Source organism: Corvus brachyrhynchos, unplaced genomic scaffold, assembly GCF_000691975.1.
Source record: "Corvus brachyrhynchos isolate BGI_N302 unplaced genomic scaffold, ASM69197v1 scaffold87, whole genome shotgun sequence".
Taxonomy (NCBI): domain Eukaryota; kingdom Metazoa; phylum Chordata; class Aves; order Passeriformes; family Corvidae; genus Corvus; species Corvus brachyrhynchos.
In genome coordinates, this window is record NW_008239767.1 from 5,577,131 (window position 1) to 5,596,158 (window position 19,028).

At 43.5% G+C, this 19,028-nt stretch overlaps 1 protein-coding gene across 5 annotated transcripts in view; it reads right to left on the bottom strand.

Moving 5' to 3' along the window:
- The window catches only part of BACH2 (BTB domain and CNC homolog 2), a 145,281-nt gene extending 133,050 nt beyond the window's left edge, over positions 1 to 12,231 (bottom strand). For all 5 annotated transcript variants that reach the window (XM_017742853.1, XM_017742857.1, XM_008640268.2 and 2 more), the window contains exon 1: positions 12,145 to 12,231. The gene's annotated coding sequence lies outside the window, so the exon portion shown is untranslated. The remainder of the gene's footprint in view (positions 1 to 12,144) is intronic.
- Between the last annotated feature and the right edge of the window lie 6,797 nt (positions 12,232 to 19,028).

Here is a 19,028-nt window from a genome sequence, read left to right on the forward strand (position 1 = left end):
AGTTAAAGAGAAGGTCCTTGCACTGCAATAGACACGTGGCATCTCAATCAGCTCCTATGCTTGGAAAATGGGTACCCTTCTGCCTCCCCCAACACATATCCTGGAGTGCTTCAGTTCTCAGACATTAAAGGCAAAGATGGGGGGGCGGGGGGGGGGCCAGAGGGGGATAAAATGGTTAAAACCAACCAAACAAACCAACACAAACAAAATAAAAAACAAACCACCAAAAAGTCCAACCCAGCGTCAGACAGGAGATAAAGCCAGACCTGTGATTCAGCAGATTCAAATGCTCAGAAATACAACAGCCTGTGCACTACTGAAAGACAGCAGCAGTCCATTACACGTATGGATTTGCAGCACTTTGGGATAAAATGGTTAAAACCAACCAAACAAACCAACACAAACAAAATAAAAAACAAACCACCAAAAAGTCCAACCCAGCGTCAGACAGGAGATAAAGCCAGACCTGTGATTCAGCAGATTCAAATGCTCAGAAATACAACAGCCTGTGCACTACTGAAAGACAGCAGCAGTCCATTACACGTATGGATTTGCAGCACTTTGTCAGCACTAATGATGTTACCTCATTAAAAGAGATAAATGCCTTACTGTACTACCAAAAGCATCTGCTCCTTCCTTCTTCTCGCCTGTTCTCCATCAGGGCCATCAGCAGCAGCACAGTGAAAACAAATCCAAATACAACACTAAACGCACTTAGAGCGACTCGCTAAGGTTGCTTTTTGTTGTTTAAATGTTAACATTTTTATGGCATTTTTTTTAATGGGGTTATTCTGTGCTTCCTACCATGGGTACCTCTTCTCTTGATACTAAATCAGCATAGCAAAGAAAAACAAAGCCCTGTGAACCACCATGGCCCACCAGCTTTCAAAGCACTTCCAGAAAATAAACTAATGTCTACCTCGAATAATTAATTCACCATTGAGTAAAATGATGCAACTTCAATCACAGCAGGTGAATTAGGCAAGGGGGTGACAATGACTTCTGTCTGTTAACACTCTCCAACATGTTGCCACACTCAACACAACAGTTTTCTTCCAACAGATTCCTCTCTACGTGCAAAGGTAGCAGTTTACTATAATGAATGTTTTATGCATTATTCCTTTGTGTATAGGGTCTCCCAAGTACACATTATTAAAGTCTATTAAACTCTCTATTTAGCAGAATTACCAATGTGCCTTTGGGGAAATTATTACAATGAAGCTGTACTGGTATTTAAACTCCAGTTGTTTAACAATGTTTTCCTAATCACCAATCCAGGTATCAACATTAAAATGCAGTCAGACTTCTTCCAGCGCAGCGTAAACCTGTCTATGAGCTGCTTATGGAAATTAATTTAAAAAAATGAGTATTTCCACTTGGCATGTTTTTCATAATTAGCCTCAGACAGCTTTTGCTTTAAAATAATAAGAATTCATTCCTGATCCTCTCCACCAAGCAGAGCCCTCCACAGTTAAACCTGGTTACAGAACCAACTAATTATTTGCAGCCATACAGTTTCTATCAGCATACCAGTCTCTGCAAGATACCAGCCCATTCAAGGAAAATCTGGCCAACAAGGCCCCATTCTTTACAAATGGCTTTTCTATGAAAAAAGGCCTATCCTGGGTGCAAGGGATGGAGAAGTCCAAAAGCTGCTTAAACGCAGTGTATGCCCAGATCCCTCCTCTGGTCCAGATAAAACTCAAAGAGTTGAGTATGTGAAGCAACAACAGAGCAGTTACTAACTGTTGTTAATGCCCCTCAGATCAATTCCCCTTTTCATTCTGCACAATACAGCTGTAACTAGCTACTCTCTAAATGTGCCTGCTTTTGTGGCAATGAGTCAAACTTGGTTCCAAATTTGTAAATGTGTGTCTGTACCTGCCGTGACAAGAACAAATATTTTCCCAATGGGAAGAGTCTCATGTTTCTCAGGGGAAGAGGAAGTAAACTTCATCATACTAGAAATCAGAGGATTCAGCTTCCTGGGGTGGGGTAGAAGAGACGGAGGTCTCAACCTTTCAGGTTTCCTCCATGGCCTTCAATAAATCACTGGGTTCCTGCCTTCATTTTTCATCAGTATGAAGTGCTCAGGTTCTATCTATGGGGGAGTCAGGCTCTCCAGCAAAGACAAAAGATGTCTTGTCCTTGCTACTACATTACACTAGCAGTTTTACAACTTCAACACCAGTTCAGTTCTCAGTCATCTTCAGTGAAGAAAACAGCATTACTGTATTGAAAAAATGCAGACAACAATCTTACGAAACCAGTGGGCACAGAAACAGAACATAAATAACGGAGCTGAGAAACAGGGCTTGACATCTTATGAAGATGCAAAATTTAGGCCATCACACATGCATGTTTTGATATGCCAGAATTCAAAGTTTATGTGCAAATACAGATAAAAGGAGGGCCAAAGTCATCACTGGAAGCTGGTATATATACTAAAGATTCCTCTGACAAGTATGAGTCAAATACTGTCAGCTCTTTTTGTCTCTAAGGCAGGCCTGCACAATGAAGTTGTTTCCACCAGGACCAAAAGTCCTTCAGGGAACAATTCTTGGGAAAAAAGCACAGCAAACAGGTGGGCATATTTTAGCCATGCACTAATTTCCATAAAGATCAATGGACAAAAGCTCTTCCTTTCTCCAGTTACAAACCCAGAGCCAAAACACCTTCTCTGTTTTACAATCTCATTGATGTTGCTCAAGTTACACATGCTCCAGAGCAGGTTTTGTCCTTGGGGGCACTGGGAGACCAAATCTCCCGTAAATAAGAAAGGAAACAATCTGTTCACCTTAACTGAAATGGGATGAGGAATATCCCCTTTCACCTATAAAGGGAGACATATGTCTAAGAGACAAAGGGAAACCACCACTAATTTCACTTATTTAGTGTGCCTCTCCATCAGGAAAGACTCTTACATACTTAAAAAGTTTTTCCAGCTTTTAAGGCTACTTTATGCAACTGCAGATCAGAAGCCCTGAAGTATACCAGTTGTTCGCTTAGAGAGGTCTCTGGTGCCTACTTCACTGCCTTCCATCCTATTTGTTAGGGTTGATCAAGGCTGCACTCTATACCCTGAATTTGCCAGTCCCTTTTCCTACTACTTATTTTACCTCAACACTAGTTTCACAACCGTGAGGTGAGATGCTGCTGCTAAGCTGCACAAAATCCAACCACATCTTCAGCTTAGTTAATTGTTGACTGGCATCACCCAATCAAGCCTATTACGGTCAGCTTCACAAGCACCAACACTGGCACATGAGGGAATGGGGCAAGTCCTGGCCAAGGACAACGTAGCAAGAGAAAGACAATGAGCAGTCGTAACTGGGACTGGTGTAGGCTGCCAAAAAACCTCTAGTCCCTGACATGTACCAAAGACACCGTAGGAAAACACGAGTGCGCATTGTGGCATTTGACATGGGGACATTGCAATATGTGTGTCTAATGTTCCCATCCTGTTACGTCATTGTGTTGATCACACCATACGACAGACCTCACAAAAGCACCCGGCAATACAGTGTCACGTTTATTCCACAGTACTGGGCGTAGACCTTCATTTGTTACTGCGGCACATGGATCAGCAGCTATCCCAGCCAAGCTGTCACTTTGTCTCTCCTGCCACCTACTGTACTGAAAACCAAAATATGTGTCACCAACTCACGGGCATTTCCACTTCTGTTTGGAAATACCAACCTTTAGTTCTACTAGAAGTGGAACTACATGCATATGGGAACTCCCTGTTGTCACCACTCCTTCAGCAATACTATCCAGTGTTTCCTGATGAAGGCTAACTGCAGCACTTTGAGCTCTACTTAACTCACTGATCCTTCAGGGTTAAAATTAGCATTAAATACTAAAAATTTTCCAGAGTTTAGGGCACGAAATCCTCTCCCCCTTTGCCCCATGGAGAATTAATCACAGAAGATTTATTCTAAATGGTGAACAGGCTATGATACCCCACAAACCTCTGCACCTTAACTGGTTACGTCCAATGACAACTCTCACAGGGGGCAAAACCCAGGAGAAAAATAACTTCCCATTGGGCGTGTGATTGTCAGCCTGTGGGCTGGGGTGAAACTCTTGCTACACTTGAGCTGCGAAACCAAATGAGTGTCACCCAAGAACAGACCTGACAGAGGCAAGAGTCTGTTTCAGACCGTGGTTTACCCTTGTCCTTTCAACCTCTCGCTCACACAGTGCCAGCTGAGCAGGTCTGGCTGTGCCACCCGTACCCTCAGCAGCGCAGTGCTACCCACGACATCCTCCCTCTGTGGTCCCACTGCCTACAATATCACTGACTGCAAAAAGGGCTTCACTGATGCTTGTGTCCAAGCGGTGAATCCCAGGAGAAGAATTCTTTAATCATAATTATCTGGGTTCTGCCATCCCTCTGGACACCATTAACCACAGTGAACACCATGGAGAAGGGCAGCAACAAGTCTGAGCTGGTCCAGACTAGTCCAAGCCCACCACAGGGGCTTCAAACCTATTCACGGTACTATGTGGAAGCCAATTAGCAATCAACCCAAAACCAAATAGACAGACATCCCATGTTAATTACTTATGCCGTTCGCCCAGAATGCATGACAAGTTCATTTTCCAGTATTTTATTATTAATTTTGAAAAAGTATTCAAATAGAAAACAACAAGCTGAATTTTCTAACATAAATCTCATTAGCTTCTACTAAGAAGATACCTTGTGGGTGCTGGTTTATTTTCCTATATATGGCATTCCCTTTTACCTAATCAACAGCTTGGGGCTCTATGACAGCAGCTGTCTTTGATACAAGGAGTGTTCTCATGAAGGAGGAAGGCATCCAACATTTGCATGATCCAGTAAGCAATCAAATATATTTATTTATGCTGTGACCACAGTAATCAAGATGTATTAAATGCGGAACAGAGCACCAGTTAAGTGCATTTTAAATCTGATTTTTCACTGGTTGCAGTAAAGAAATTGTTGACTAGAGGGACTCTTTAGGGTCTTTACAGGCTGCAATTAGCAAAGCAGATACAGAAGATAAATTACTCCACTCCTGCAAAAGCAAGTCTTACTTTTGCAAGTAATAGTGGGCCTTTCATCTTAGCACTTAGAATTTGATCAAGTGAGAAAAAACCATCAATATAATTCCACTCACTCCCAGATAAACTTCTCTGAAAAATGAGGACATCTCTTTTCCTTAAACAAATCTGACAAGGTTATTAAAAATATTTTTGTAACAGACAGAGTTCAGTATGAGCACAGGAAAACAATTGGCAAGAGCAACTGGAGTGTCTAATCCCAGCTATTTAGCCACCAAAATTCTTCAAGAGCTGTGATACATCCACTTAAAAGCCAAATATGGCTCACAAATAGCTATTAAACATGAATGAACTTATCAAGAAGCAATAGTATGTTCCAATTAATCATACAAAGGCTGCAAAGAGGTTAAAAAAAAATATTTCTACAGTATCTGATCAGAAGCGGCTTTTGCTGACACCAATTTAATTTATAACAAAATCAAGGCAAAAAACGAAAAGATCACATTAGCGGTTAGTAATGCTACAGGAACTATCAGTGAAAAGCTAACTAAATGAACAGAGCCTTAAAACAACTTGGTATTTTTTAACACAGACTTGAAAACTTGCTACTGCAAAGGCAGTGGGAGAAGGGGCTTGGACATCCTCATTAGCATCTTTCAACTCTCAAGGTTCCCTAAGGATGCTCCAAGGGAATTCAAGATGGCAATTTTATACACAAAGTAATGTCTGGATTGATGTATCCCTTAACCAACCTGCAAAGTTTAATCTCCAAAAGAACTTTTACCTCTGCTGTGCTTGACCACATGGAAGGCTAAGAGATTTAAGCTTGTTTGGTCTATGGCTGACAGAGACTCTCTAACAGAAATGGAAGTTGGATGATAAGCAGATAACAAGCTGCTCCCAGAGTTTCCCTTGCTTTGAGAAGAGTGAAGCCACTGGGAGATTTTCGGAGCAGTTTCTACAAACAAGCTGTTAAGAAAAGCCGCTATCCAGAAGGCTTGACAGGAGGAAAAAGGAAGCAGGGAAATCACAGTAAATAGGATTTGGCCGCATCCAGAAAACAGCTAGGTTTCGAATACATTACAAACAGTCCTGCACTTCACTGCTGCACCAATTCATTGCTGGATGAGAAAAATTTACACAGATTTAAAGGTCCACAGAAATTTAGATTAATCTGTTTAGAACAAATCTTGCCTCTCCCTCTGAAATGCCCTCTAGATGAACACATGACAAAGAGGAAATTGCCACCACTACACTATAACTTCTATAATTTTCTGTTAGGAGGAAGGCAGGCTAGGGATTTATTTATTTTGAGGTTATTTCCCAGAGCATCTCTCCTTGGCACAACATAAGAAGGTTAAGCAACCTCAGCAGGAGATTCTCAGTGCCTCCCTTACCAAGCCCTGGTGGGGACCTCCTGCTCATCCTCCAAACTAGGATGGAGAGAATTAGTAGTTTAAAGCTACTAAATGAAAGAAAAATTGCCACAGACAATGTCCTCTACCTGTGCAAACTAATGCCAAACACAGGACATGATTCAACATGCATGAACTCCATACTTATCCCTCCTCAGATCCCAAAGGAGGCAGCGCCACAGTACGTGCGAGGAGGGAAGAGGCCAGCAGCGGCAGAGAAATTTCTAGTCTAATCATGAGACAGACAGAAGAATGGAAACGATAGGAGAAGTGAGATAAAAGAATTAGGGGGCTGATAGCATCAACACACTTTTAGAAGAAGGAGAGGAAGTTGAGCGGCTGTGAAAGAGGGGGAAGGAAGAGTAAGGCTGATTTTCCCGATAGACAGGTCATGAACAGTTCCCGAAACCTGCCTAGTCGGGCTGGTTGTCTGACGTAAAGATGCAAAAAGCAACACATGTGGCATCTTTGAAGCGGAAAAAGGAGACGTTGAGGAGTGGGGCACTCTGTAGGGGAATGAAAAACCTACAAGTCTTCTAAGTGCCATAAATAGAGACGAAGCTAGAGCTTTCAACCTATAATGAATGTGAATAGTTAAATAGGAGTTTTGCAGAATTGTCCACTAAGACAAAAATCTTAAAAACTGGCTCTTCACAAATGCCTTTTCTTTTGGAAATCCCACACCCACTGCTGGGAGATTAGCTTTACAAAGTGAGAATTTAACTGGAATTGCAGCTCTGGGTAACAACAGGAAATGTTGCTCACAGCAACAGAAAATGTAGGATGATTAGGTTTTTGGGAAAGAAGGGAAAGAAAGTTACAGTAACTATGCAAACAGAATAAATAACAATGCTGTCCTTCTCCAGGACCTTTCCGAGGATCTGGGAGCAACCTACAGCCACTCCCCATTAAAGGCTGCTGTGCTACGGCCACAGCTTCTTGCACCATCTAGGTCCCAAGCCTGGCTGTACTCCTTATCTTTACACTTCTATCCCTCTGCAGATCCTCACACCAGACATCAGCTGGTGGGCAGGGACCCATGGCAGGTTTGTGCAGTGCAGGACTCCAGCTGGGACTTGGGGTGTTGCCAAGTGCTCCTTGTACATAAGTAATGAGGCAGCCTCATCAAGAGACAGAAAACACAAAAGGTTTCCACCAAGTGCGAAAACCTGTAAGCGCGAGAAGGGAAGGCTCTCCCCACACCGAACGTGCTGTGCTCAGTGGCGCAGCCCAGCAGGGCAAGCAGGCTGGGAAATCCAGCCGTCTTTCAGACAAAAGTGTAAAAAAAGAAGCAGGAGGAGAAAAAGGGAAAGACAAGGTCAAGTTAGAGGGAGGCAGGCTCCAGACAAACCCTCCCCAGAGGAAAGCACCTCAACAGACATTGCTGTGGAGACAGCAATGCAGAAGATACTACTCAGCAGGGGAGAGGGTCATGTTAAAATACAAACCCTTGTTTACATGCTCCCCCAAGTTCCTCAACAGTTGCTGAGAATTTTAGGAAATACTTTGCATTGGACTTGTTTTATTGCATGTTTCCCAGCAATTTCCAGTTCCAGTTTCTACTTTTATTCTTTATTTTTAATCACCACTGGGACAAAACAGTAACATTCAGATACTGCCTTGCTAAGAAAACCGGAGTAACTGGGAGTTATATTAACAATACTTAAATACAGTCTATTTAAAGGTTTGAACGCATCTTGTTAGAACACTGCATAAATTAACCCAACCTAATTCTCTAGGATGTAACAAGATCTGAAAAGCTCCAAGTTTCATGTTCTCTCTTACCACCCACTTAAAAAACCAAAACCCAACATGCTGAGGTTAGCTCAGGTTGCAAATGAAAACAAAATTCACATTCAACTGAACAAACGCAATTTACTCCTTGATGCAGTGAAGATGATGCACAACCAGCTCAAAACCAAAGCAAGAAGAGGTTCTCTCCCACCCCCTCCATGCATATCTCCCCTCGTTGTCACTGTTAATGATGCCCCCCCAGTCTGTCCACCCAGGATTGTTAACCATTCCCTCCATCCCTCCCCACTGTCCGAAACCATCCCTGGATGGAGGGAAGCTCGCCCTGCTGCCGCTGGGCTCCCGGTCTCCCCCGCACCACTTGCACTGGCAGCCAGACAAAGCAAACTCCAGTTGCATCACGGAGCAAACTCATTTTCCAGCAACCTCCCAGCCCGGAGTTTACCGCTACTGTAATCCAGTGCTGTCAACAACGCCGCCTTTGTTGCGCGCCCGTGTGCGCCGCTTGCTTGCTGGTTGCGTTGTTGTTTTGGTTTTTTTACTATTATTATTTTTTATTGTTATTATTTATTTTAAGGAGGATTTTTGTTTTAAATGAGTAATCTGTTTTCGAGAGATTTCTCCTCCGTGCTGGCTCCACCCTGTACTGTAAACGAGACATTACCTTATACAAGAATGAATCTGCTGCATTCCTCTGTCTAGCTGCCTCGCAGCACATTTCCTACGCTCGCAGCAGCCCCGGCAGTGCACGCTCTCCCACCCCTTCCCCCCCACCTTTTTCTCTTTTTTCTTTCCTTTTTTTTTTTTTCCTTTTCACTGCCTCGCTGTGTTTTTGTGTAAATGATCTCACATGACTCAACAAATCCATCTGCCTGGAGCAGGCCAAGTTTGGAGCCTTCCCAGGAGGGAGGAGAAGAATTGCTTTGTGGAAAGGACCTGGAGCTTTGCCCTTTCTCTGGCTCAAATTACCCGCCTGTCAGGCCTGACGGATTTGGCTAAAAATAAAAGGAAGCGGGCCGTGAAAAGGAGATGAATGAGCTCAGCAGTTCCTTAGATAACATGGGGTCTGGTGTCGCCCAAAGATCCCAGAGCAGGAACTTCGGATGCCGGACATGTAAGCGTGGTGCTGCAAGCCTCAGTGAATTCAGCTGCTTGAGGACCCCAAAAAAAAGGCTCAAGAAAAGGCAAAACCAACTATACCCTGTTGGAAATAAATGGTTTAAAGACACTCAGAACAGGAAAACTGCCTGCTGTAGGATTTGGGCTTGTAAATGGGGAGATTTACAGGGTTTCCAGAGGGGAAAGGGGGCGTGGGGGGGTGTGGCAGGGGGCCGTACGTGATGTCAGCTTCCCACCCTGACCGGGGAGCCTCTGCATCCTTCCTGCAAATGCCTGCCCAGCGCCCGCAGCGGGTATTAAGCACTTAGCTTGGCAATGTAATGACACACTGCAACAATCTGTAATGCGAGGCAGTCAGCAAAGCCCTGGCTCGAAAAGCTCTTTCTCCTAACCATTAACCATATGTTTGGCTCCGCCGCCGCCCAAGCGAGCGGGTGTTCCAGCGCACCATCTGGTTTCTATCCACACAAGCAACTGCAAAGCACAGAGTATTTCCCTCTGGAGCTGTGTCTTCCTCCGTGGCCCCCGATCCCCAGCCGGCTCCCCACTCCTCTGCTCCCCATCTTCCTCCTTCGTGCCTTTCCAGCAGCAACTTTGCCTCCCTGTCCCACTGATGGCTCGAGGCGGTGGAGACCACAGCCACCCCACCACAGGTTCACCAGAAGAGCAGGGATGCTGCGTTGTTCTGCCCTCCGTGAGCTGCACATGTGTACACAGATGGACTGCATCCCTCATCACCAATGTCTGGGGTATCACATTAAAAAAATAAGTGTGTTCTTGAGTGGTCCAGGAGCTGCTGCAGTGACCATCGCATCTCGCTCACGCACACATGCGCACAGGGAATGTTCAGTTTGGATTACATCAACTCCATGCCGACACTGCAAAAGGACCTCAGGAATGTACCTAACAACAGGAGGACCATTAGCAGTGTTATCTCCTGCTCTCATGTAGGGCTTTCTATGCACATTAGGTGTTGGTCCCCTGTCCCACCAAAATAAGAAGGCTCTGGGGAGAAAAAAAAGAAGTAAAAAAAGAAAAGGAGAAAGAGGAATGGAATGAGAGTGCGCTGAAGAAAAAGGAATGAAAATATTTACTTTTCCTGTGATAACTAAACAAGCTCTTTCTGAAATGATAAAAAAAGCTTTCAAGTGTTATATTGTAGAAGGCCTTGTACCATATGTTTGCTTTATGATTTTGTGAATTCTAATTACTATTTATGTTTTTAAAGCACTTCCATCATTCCGTTTGTTTCTGAAGTACCTATGGGACATCAGCAGTAATTTTCCCCTCAGGTTGGCCAATTTAAGATTAATCATGACCCATTACAAGTAAGTATTCAGGGATGCAAGCAATAGGATATTCAGCAAATCCAGCACTTGCTCCTTTAAAATAAGTTTATACTCCGCAATGACTCACACATACAGTGTTTATCCAAGTTACCAGTGCTACGAGGGAAAAAAAAAGCCCATTACATTTGCAAATACATACAAATCACAGCTGTAAGCACCCGACTGCTTACACCAAGACTTGTTTCTATGACTGGATATTGATTTTTTTAATAATGTGTCATTATACCAATGTTGATACAGCAACTAGCTTCCTGGAGTATGCAATTTAATACTAAAGAGAAGCTGGCTTTAGGAAATATCAAATCCACACCCCCTCACATCCTTTTTGGTCATGACTACAGCAATGCAAAGCCACAACTGCTTTTTTCTCCACCTTGCACCTAATGAAGAAAATGCGCTTGCCAGTTAGAAACAGCTCAGTCTAAGGCAATGAGCTTCACTGATCTGTTTCTCAGTAAAATACTGCAGAACCTCTTCAACCATTGCTGGAAACCAAGAGTCTGTGTTGGAAAAGATGCATATTTTTCAAACTTGCTCCATATGAGAAATCGGTGAACGAAAAAGCACACTGTAGGCCCTTATCCTAGAATCAAACAGGCGTGGGGAAAACCATATGCTTGTGAAAAGCCTGATGACTTCACTAGGATTGCCTAAGACGCTTGAGGATAGGATCTGCTCCCAATTACAAATGAGGAGTGCAATTAGCACTGTAAACTCCCCCTGCCTTCATTTTGCACTCCCCTTCAGTGAGGGAAATAAATAAAATGATTTAAACCATAAGAGATGCATTTTAGCTAGCAATTTACTTTTCCTACAAAAGAGGATGTAAATATGTTAAAGTCCATTATTTTAAGATAATGTGTTGCAAACATTAGTAGTATGCTCAAACATCACGCACCAGGTTTCCTACAACCATGCAATGAGAAATTGTCTTCATTCACACAGAAAACAACCAGCAGTAGTTCTCTAAAGGTCTGTGTCTGGGTCTTTCAGCAGATAATGATCTGCTCTGATCCAGAAATCCTTTTAGAGGGGGAATTCAAGGGAAGTATTCATAGATTCAGAGTTCTGCAGTCTGAAGGGACAGCTAATCATCTGACCTTCTTCCATGAAACAGGCATGGAGCTTCCCCACCTACATCGACGCAGCTGTAATGGGTTGAAGGAGATAATCTCCTAGGCTTAAAAACAAACCCATGAAAAAAACCCCAACAAAACAAAAAAAACCAGTCTCAGATTCACCAGCCTGACATAAAGAAGGAAGCTACCGCAGCCCCAGCATCACTCCCCTATTCACCAACCACCAGCACTATGGGAACACCCACACCCTCTCATCTGGTCTGAATGAATTAACAGCCAGCTACTGGGTCTTGTTATACCTTGTCACCTTCCTCTACTCCTTGGCCTCTGACAAAGGGCCACCGGCAGCCTGAAACCCAGCCAGTTTTTAAAGCAGAATAAAAAGTGGTGTCACATTATTACCTGAATCCACCGAGTCCTCCTGCCAACAACGATGTTTATGCAATCACATTTTTCTGTTTTTAAAAACTTCTCTCTTGCCTCATTGCTCTGTGTGAAAAACAACACAAAAGAGAAAACTGATTAACTGCAAGCCATTATCTATTATTTGCATTACAGCAGTTTCACAGTAGATATTCAGGTCTTTTGTTTTCTGCCTCATCTCATAAAAACATTAAACAAGAAAAAGTGCTTCCCCAAAATCACTCATTGATCAAATAGAAGCAACAGATGCCAGTTTGAAAAGGCAGATGAGATACCACAGCCCATCACTTGTAGAGCTACACAGGAGAACACAGCTCTCCTATGCCCACATCCTCTGCCCTCCTCCCAGGGCATCCTGCCTGGCAGCACCAGGACCAATGCCAAGCAGACAGTGCCACCAAAAGCAGAAATACGGAGGGAGAGAAAGCTAATTAAATTTCTTTCAGTGTCAACAGCAAATACATACCACTAATAACCACAGCAGTGATGTAAAAATAATACTCGCAAAATTGCATTGATGGTAGATTACTTAATCATAAAGTTTCCCCGTACTCTGTACCTACAACATTATTTAAGTAGTGATTCCACTTAAAATTCTCAGAAGGGTCTTTTAGTGTCTGTGTTTACTCTTTGCTTCCCATATTAGTAGCTTTAAGCTTTAGTGTCAAATTCTCCTGCCAATACACTTCATAGAAGACATTTCTACATTTAAATAAGGAAGAAAAAAGCCTATACCGTAGAAATCCAACTGAAGACACAACCTCAACCCCCCACCCCCAACCTCCCTGAATAGCCAGAAGACACATCATAAGTAAAGGAATTTTCAGTACTGGAAATGCCATTAGTGTCAGTATTTCATTGCTTTCTTTGAAAGCAAACAAAACAAACCCCTTCACTTAAAGAGATGCAACTCAACCATGTGCACATGATCCCTTGCCTACTTTCACAAGGGCATACACAATGAAAGCCAGACACACAGCACAGGGTGGGGAATATGGCTGCGATAGCCTTCCTGCGTTTCAGGGCTCAGGCATTTGGCACACTCTGTCCATTGTTGACATGGATGACTGACAGAAAGTTTTGTCGCAAGATTTTGGTCATGGTCATGTCTGATTGAGACATTCCCAAAAAAGTGGCTGGAAAGACCAAATTCTGGCAATCTCTGGAACAGAGTTTAAACCTGGTTTTAGCCTGATGCCACATAAAGCAAAGAACACAGTCTAGTCCAGGGCGGAGGAGAAAAGAGGCGACCTTTGCCTCTGGCATCTGCTGCCAACCACAGGGCAGGGCCAACTCTCAAGCAAGGAGGGTCTCCTGATCCAGGTGACCTCTCTCCTGCAGCCTGGAGTCACATATGCTCAAAACAGAGCAGCCAAGATCTGGGCCAGGGGACGGCATGGAAAAACATGTCAAAACAAGAAATTTCACTTAATGGGAACAGAAAATTGGAGGTAGGATGGGGAGAGAGCAAGAATTAGGGTGAGGCAGGAAGGGCTGCATGGTGGCTGTGCAGCTGCAGCACTGCCAAAGAATCACATTCAAGATTCTATGATGCCAGTGGATGCTGCCATTTATTTTCTTCCTGCAAAAATCTTTGGTGTACCACAGGTATGTTGCAAGAGAGAACATGGATGAGTTCAAGCACTCATCCCTCAAAAGGGAGGCAAATGTGGCAGGTGAGTGCTGCCTGCTGTGGCTGCCATCACTCTTGGCACATGGGATATACCTGAGCTGAGCATCAGGGCTTCAGGATAAGAGTGCATGACAACTCTAACAGCTGTTGGCAGCAAAGATGGGAGCCACCCTGACACTCCAGGGCACAGGGGATATACCTGAGCTGAGCATCAGGGCTTCAGGATAAGAGTGCATGACAACTCTAACAGCTGTTGGCAGCAAGGATGGCAGCCACCCTGACACTCCCTGCCACCCTCTCAGCATCCAGGCACATGAGCTGTGCCTTGGAGAGCTGCCACGCAGCTCCAGTGAACCACTACACCAGTTATTTAAACTCAGTATCCCTCAAGTGGCCATTAACAGTGAATTCCTAACCAACCTGAAACCCTGGCTTCTCTCAACTAAAAGTAATGAACAGTCACAGCAGAAGGGAACTTTATTTCCAGTGCACAAAGTACTATACAGTACAGAGACATCTCAGCAGCAAGGCTGTAAGATCCTCAGGATGCTTTGTCCTCTTGTTTTAAGTCTCTTCGTGTAAAGAGAAGTGGCGCTTCCCAAATCATTTGTCAAATCCTGAAGCCTGACACTGGTAAACAGAGTAAGATCGTGAGGAAATTACAAACTTCTTCAGTAGGATTTGAGTACTGTGCCATAAATAAAAATTTGGGCCAAACAGAGGACAGCAGGGAAAAAACAAGATGCTGAATAGGGAGTTTGCCCAGGGCTTGCAGCTACTGCTGGCAGTAGGCAGGGAACTTGCAGGAAGAGAAGAGTGTGATATACTCAAAAACTGTCTATGCATTTACAAGATCTGCAGAAATCCATTTTATATCAGAGCACCACTCTGAACTTAGAGAATCATAGAGTGCTTTGGGTTGGAAGGGACCCTAAAGATCAGCTGTAATGTTGCAATGTATTTGTGTATGAAAATAAAATTAACAGTAAATAGCTGAAACTGCCTTGGATATTAAGCTACCTTAGACATTCATAGCATATAACGGAACACAGGTCTACAGTCAACCAAATGCACAGCACAGGAAGACAGACCTTAAAGGTAAATAATTCAGGACTTGAATTCTTTAAGGTAAATAATTCAGGGCTCTAATGAATTCACTGACTGTAAATAGGGAGTTCCACTGTGAGGAACCCTCCAAACTGCCCTACATCCAATCCTCAGGAGTGCAGAGCAGAAAACCATCAGCAGAAATATGTCTCAAACATCCTTGGCTATGCCAGCAAGGACTTTAACACAAAAGGAGTCTTGGACAGGAAAAGATAGCTTCGCAGACTGCTTCCAGTACTCCATACTGTGACCATGAGCTGCTGAAAAGGACATGCAGTTTCAGAAACACTACTTGGGCAAACAGTGAGGTGGCTGTGAAGCAAGGAAGCTGACCCATGTTGCATCCAACAGAAGCATTGGAAAAACCCTTCAAGGATAGCCAACACAGCAGGTTGGTCTAGCGGTGCTAAAACCACACAAGACTATGGGTGAAGCTGTCAGCTCTTTGTTAAATATGACAGCCCATAGATGGAAAGAAACCAGACTACCCCTCGAGTCCTCCTCACTTCACTATCTCTCTTCTCTATCCTCTTCGATTGACTATTGCCAAGTGCTTTTATCAACACCTGGGAATTCCTGTGCATCCGTCAACACGCATTTCAGCCAGCCAAATCCCATCAACAAACCACAGAATAAATCCTCATAAATTCTTAAACTACCAGCAAGTGTCAGTCTTCCCAGCTTGCACCCTCTAGTTCCAAGGAGGTGTTTTACAAGCAGCAACTACTCCTGACCAAGCAAGGAAACTGTATCAAGTCAAGATGCAGCAAATTGTCAGTTATACAGTGTTGTTGCTGCAAAAAACCCAAACAAACCTACAAGGATTTTTATGCTGTCTCATACTCTAAAAGCAGTATTTAACAACACTAAAGTTGCCTCAGATCCTCTTACGAGACCTACATGAAACCAAACAGTGGAATGAAATCCCGCCTTTTGCCGCCAGACAAGGGCACGTCAGCAGCAATAGCCAAGGCGCTCTGAGGAGCCTGGAAACACTGTATGGGAACATGCCCGCGAATCAGCAGCCGAAAACACAACTGCTGTTCTCGCTCCGTGCCCAGCGGAGATAGAGATCTCATTGCCAGCAGAGATCTGGGTCACCACCAGGAAGCTGGAGTTATCCCAGCACCATCATCTTTTAGGTAATGTTCCCAAAAGGGGAAACAAGTATGTGGCAAGGTTTCATTTGACAAGATGCTGGTTGTAAACAAAAACAACAACTGGGGGTTTCCTTGCTCCCTGGTGATATCATCCAAATGGAACAAAACCCCAACGAATATCGCCGCAACTGGGGGTTTCCTTGCTCCCTGGTGATATCCAAATGGAACAAAACCCCAACGAATATCGCCTGGTGTCTTGTATCCAAAGTGCTTTGCAGAAGGAGTTTTCTGCAAATGCAAGGTTCAGATTGCAGTTTCTCAAGAGCTGGCAAATGCACCTCGACTGCCAAAGTCTGCCTCCTCCTAAACACCAGGCTAAAATGTATTCATTTGCCTATCTTGTACTTCAAAACTGGGGAAGAAAAACACCAGAAAGACAACATTCTAAACATATGATGTTTATGAAAAACAAACATTCTGAGTCTCCACACAATCAAGTAGCTGACACTTATCCAGGTGCAGGACTGAAAACCAGATCAGCTTTCTAATCCCTGCTAACCAAAACTTTTGCAACCTTCCTGTATGCCGTTTCCTTGTTTACATCTCATGGTACGGGAGTTCAACTTTTGGAGAAACATGAATGGTAAACCTAGAAAGTGAAATGTGGTATTATTTACAGAATAGGAGAGCATGCTGTTCACAAGAATTCTAGGCGCACACATCCCAACCCTGTTCCTCAGTTCAACACCCACTCCTGAAATCCTGTACCAACCAGATTAGCCAATGTGCACATGCCTGCACTCTTGTGGAAACAATAGTCTCTTTCAGTCCATACAATCTTCTGAAGAACCAGGCAAAAACGTCATGGGAGAAGTTAGGAAATATCTGCAGAAAACAGCACACAAGATGAAAGGCAGAACAAGCCTTTTAACTTGCACAAAGTACATAACATGGAGGATAAGCACAGAACTTGGTTACCTAGCCCCTCTTCCAAAGGGCTATTTTCTTCTCCCCCCCAGGATGGAAAAGGGGATTGTTGAAACAACTTTAAAAAGAAAAAAAACCACTGGGATAGTGGAACAGCTCCCTTACAAACAGACCATTGCAAGCAAAATTCAGCTCCAGGAGCTGTGGCAGACCTGGGAGAAAATACACACTACCCTTAAGTGCCAGGATCTCTGGCAGACACCAGGGATCCTGGCTGGCATGATGAGCCCTCCTGCCCCCAGTGCACAGCACTCCTTCCTCCATTCTCCTCCCAAACACTGTTGCTGCAGAAGGCACAGAACTACTTTTTAATTAATCCAGCACAAAGTTGGAGCTGCCTCAGGGTTAAGCTAAACATTTGCTGTCTTTAACCACTACGGCAGAACCAACTACAGTGAAAAACACTTCACCATAAGGCTAGGGAATTGAGGACAGAAAAGGAGCTGCAACAGAGTCACCCCTGACCTCTCAAAATTTTGCCTCCAGAGCATGCAAAAATAAGAAACTGAATTTTTAATCATCTGGGAAATGGAGCAGGGAGACACTCTTGGTAAAATTATTGTTGTGAATATCACATAAAAGGCCTTATGGAGTTTTACCATCCACCTTCTGTTCCAAACTGTAGGCCTCCAAATAACCTATCAGAAAAAATCCAACTACCCACACTATCAGGAAAGCACTAAGCACTCACAGACATTTAAAAAGGCATACAGTTCTACAAATCCTTGTTTCTCCTTTCACTAGGGGTTGTAACTCCTGCAGGAAACACATGCTCCCGTAACAAAGCAGGTATTCTCTGCATGTACTCACGCTGCCTATTTTTTTTTTTAATCATCTGGTATGCATCTTTCTAGGCATGCTTATGTTAGAGGAAATGCTAGCATTAGGTCTGCAAAAGAACATTGACTACCTGTTCTGCATGAACACTGTGAAGGCTAATCTCTGCCTTGTGCTGAGCAGTCCATACAACCACTGGCATCTTACCACACGTGTGCTTCCCCTCAACTCGTGCTCACTCTCCGCGGGATTTTACTACACAGTTCATCAGTACAGTATTTTTTCAAACTGTAGGAGCAAGTCAAAGCATATTTTGATGTGTCTGATTGCACAGAGACCATATGAAAACATGTAAGTCGGTCACAGAAGAATACAAGTTACTTTTTCATTTCACAGCTCCAAGAGTCAGAAAGGGTGAGTAGGACCCTGATATATACCAGATGTTTTAAAGTAAGGAAAAACTGGTGTGGACACATTTGTCCATCATGAAAGCTTCCTGAAAGTTACCAACTGGCCTTACTACAGGGAGCAGGCTTGTTCTGCCTGTGGAAGATTACAAGCCTAATGCAATGGGAGTATTCACAGCCTTCATGCACATGTATAATCCTACTCTCTTTTCCTGAAAATAAATTTAACAAGTCTATCACTGTGATGTGAAAAAGGCCTCAAAACAGAATCATTTTGTTACCTACACAAAAAAGTTGGGGCTGGAGCATATCCATGGTTTTGCCAAGCACCACACTTAACCCAAGAAATCAAAGAGCAAATTTTTTTCATTTGTTTCTAGCAAGTATTGAGTCAGTTTCCTTTAGAAAATTTTCTTCTGAATTTGTGTTTGGATATTAAAAAAAGCAAATTAAAAAGGCTTTCACCTCAGCCACAACCCTCACTGCACTCTACAAATACATATGGAGACTTCACATCCTGAAAAGACAAGTTTCACCTTGTCGTTAAAAGATTGGAGGTTGTTTTCTTTTCTATTTCAATAAAAGGGAAACTTCATCATTAAAACAAAAGGAAAAGAGGAAGAAAAAAAAAAAGGCAGCCCTGCAGAAAAGCATCATTTCAGAGTAACAGGAATATGCATCTATCACTTAAATTGGCCCCTTGGGTAAAGCCCATTGCAGAGATCAAAAGTCTTTCCACAGACTTGGGAGAAAGCCTGGAGAGTTCAAAATACTGATGAGAGTGGACATCACTGTTCTTGACTGCATGGTGTAGGGGTGCATGAAGGCAAAACTCCCACAACGGCCATAACA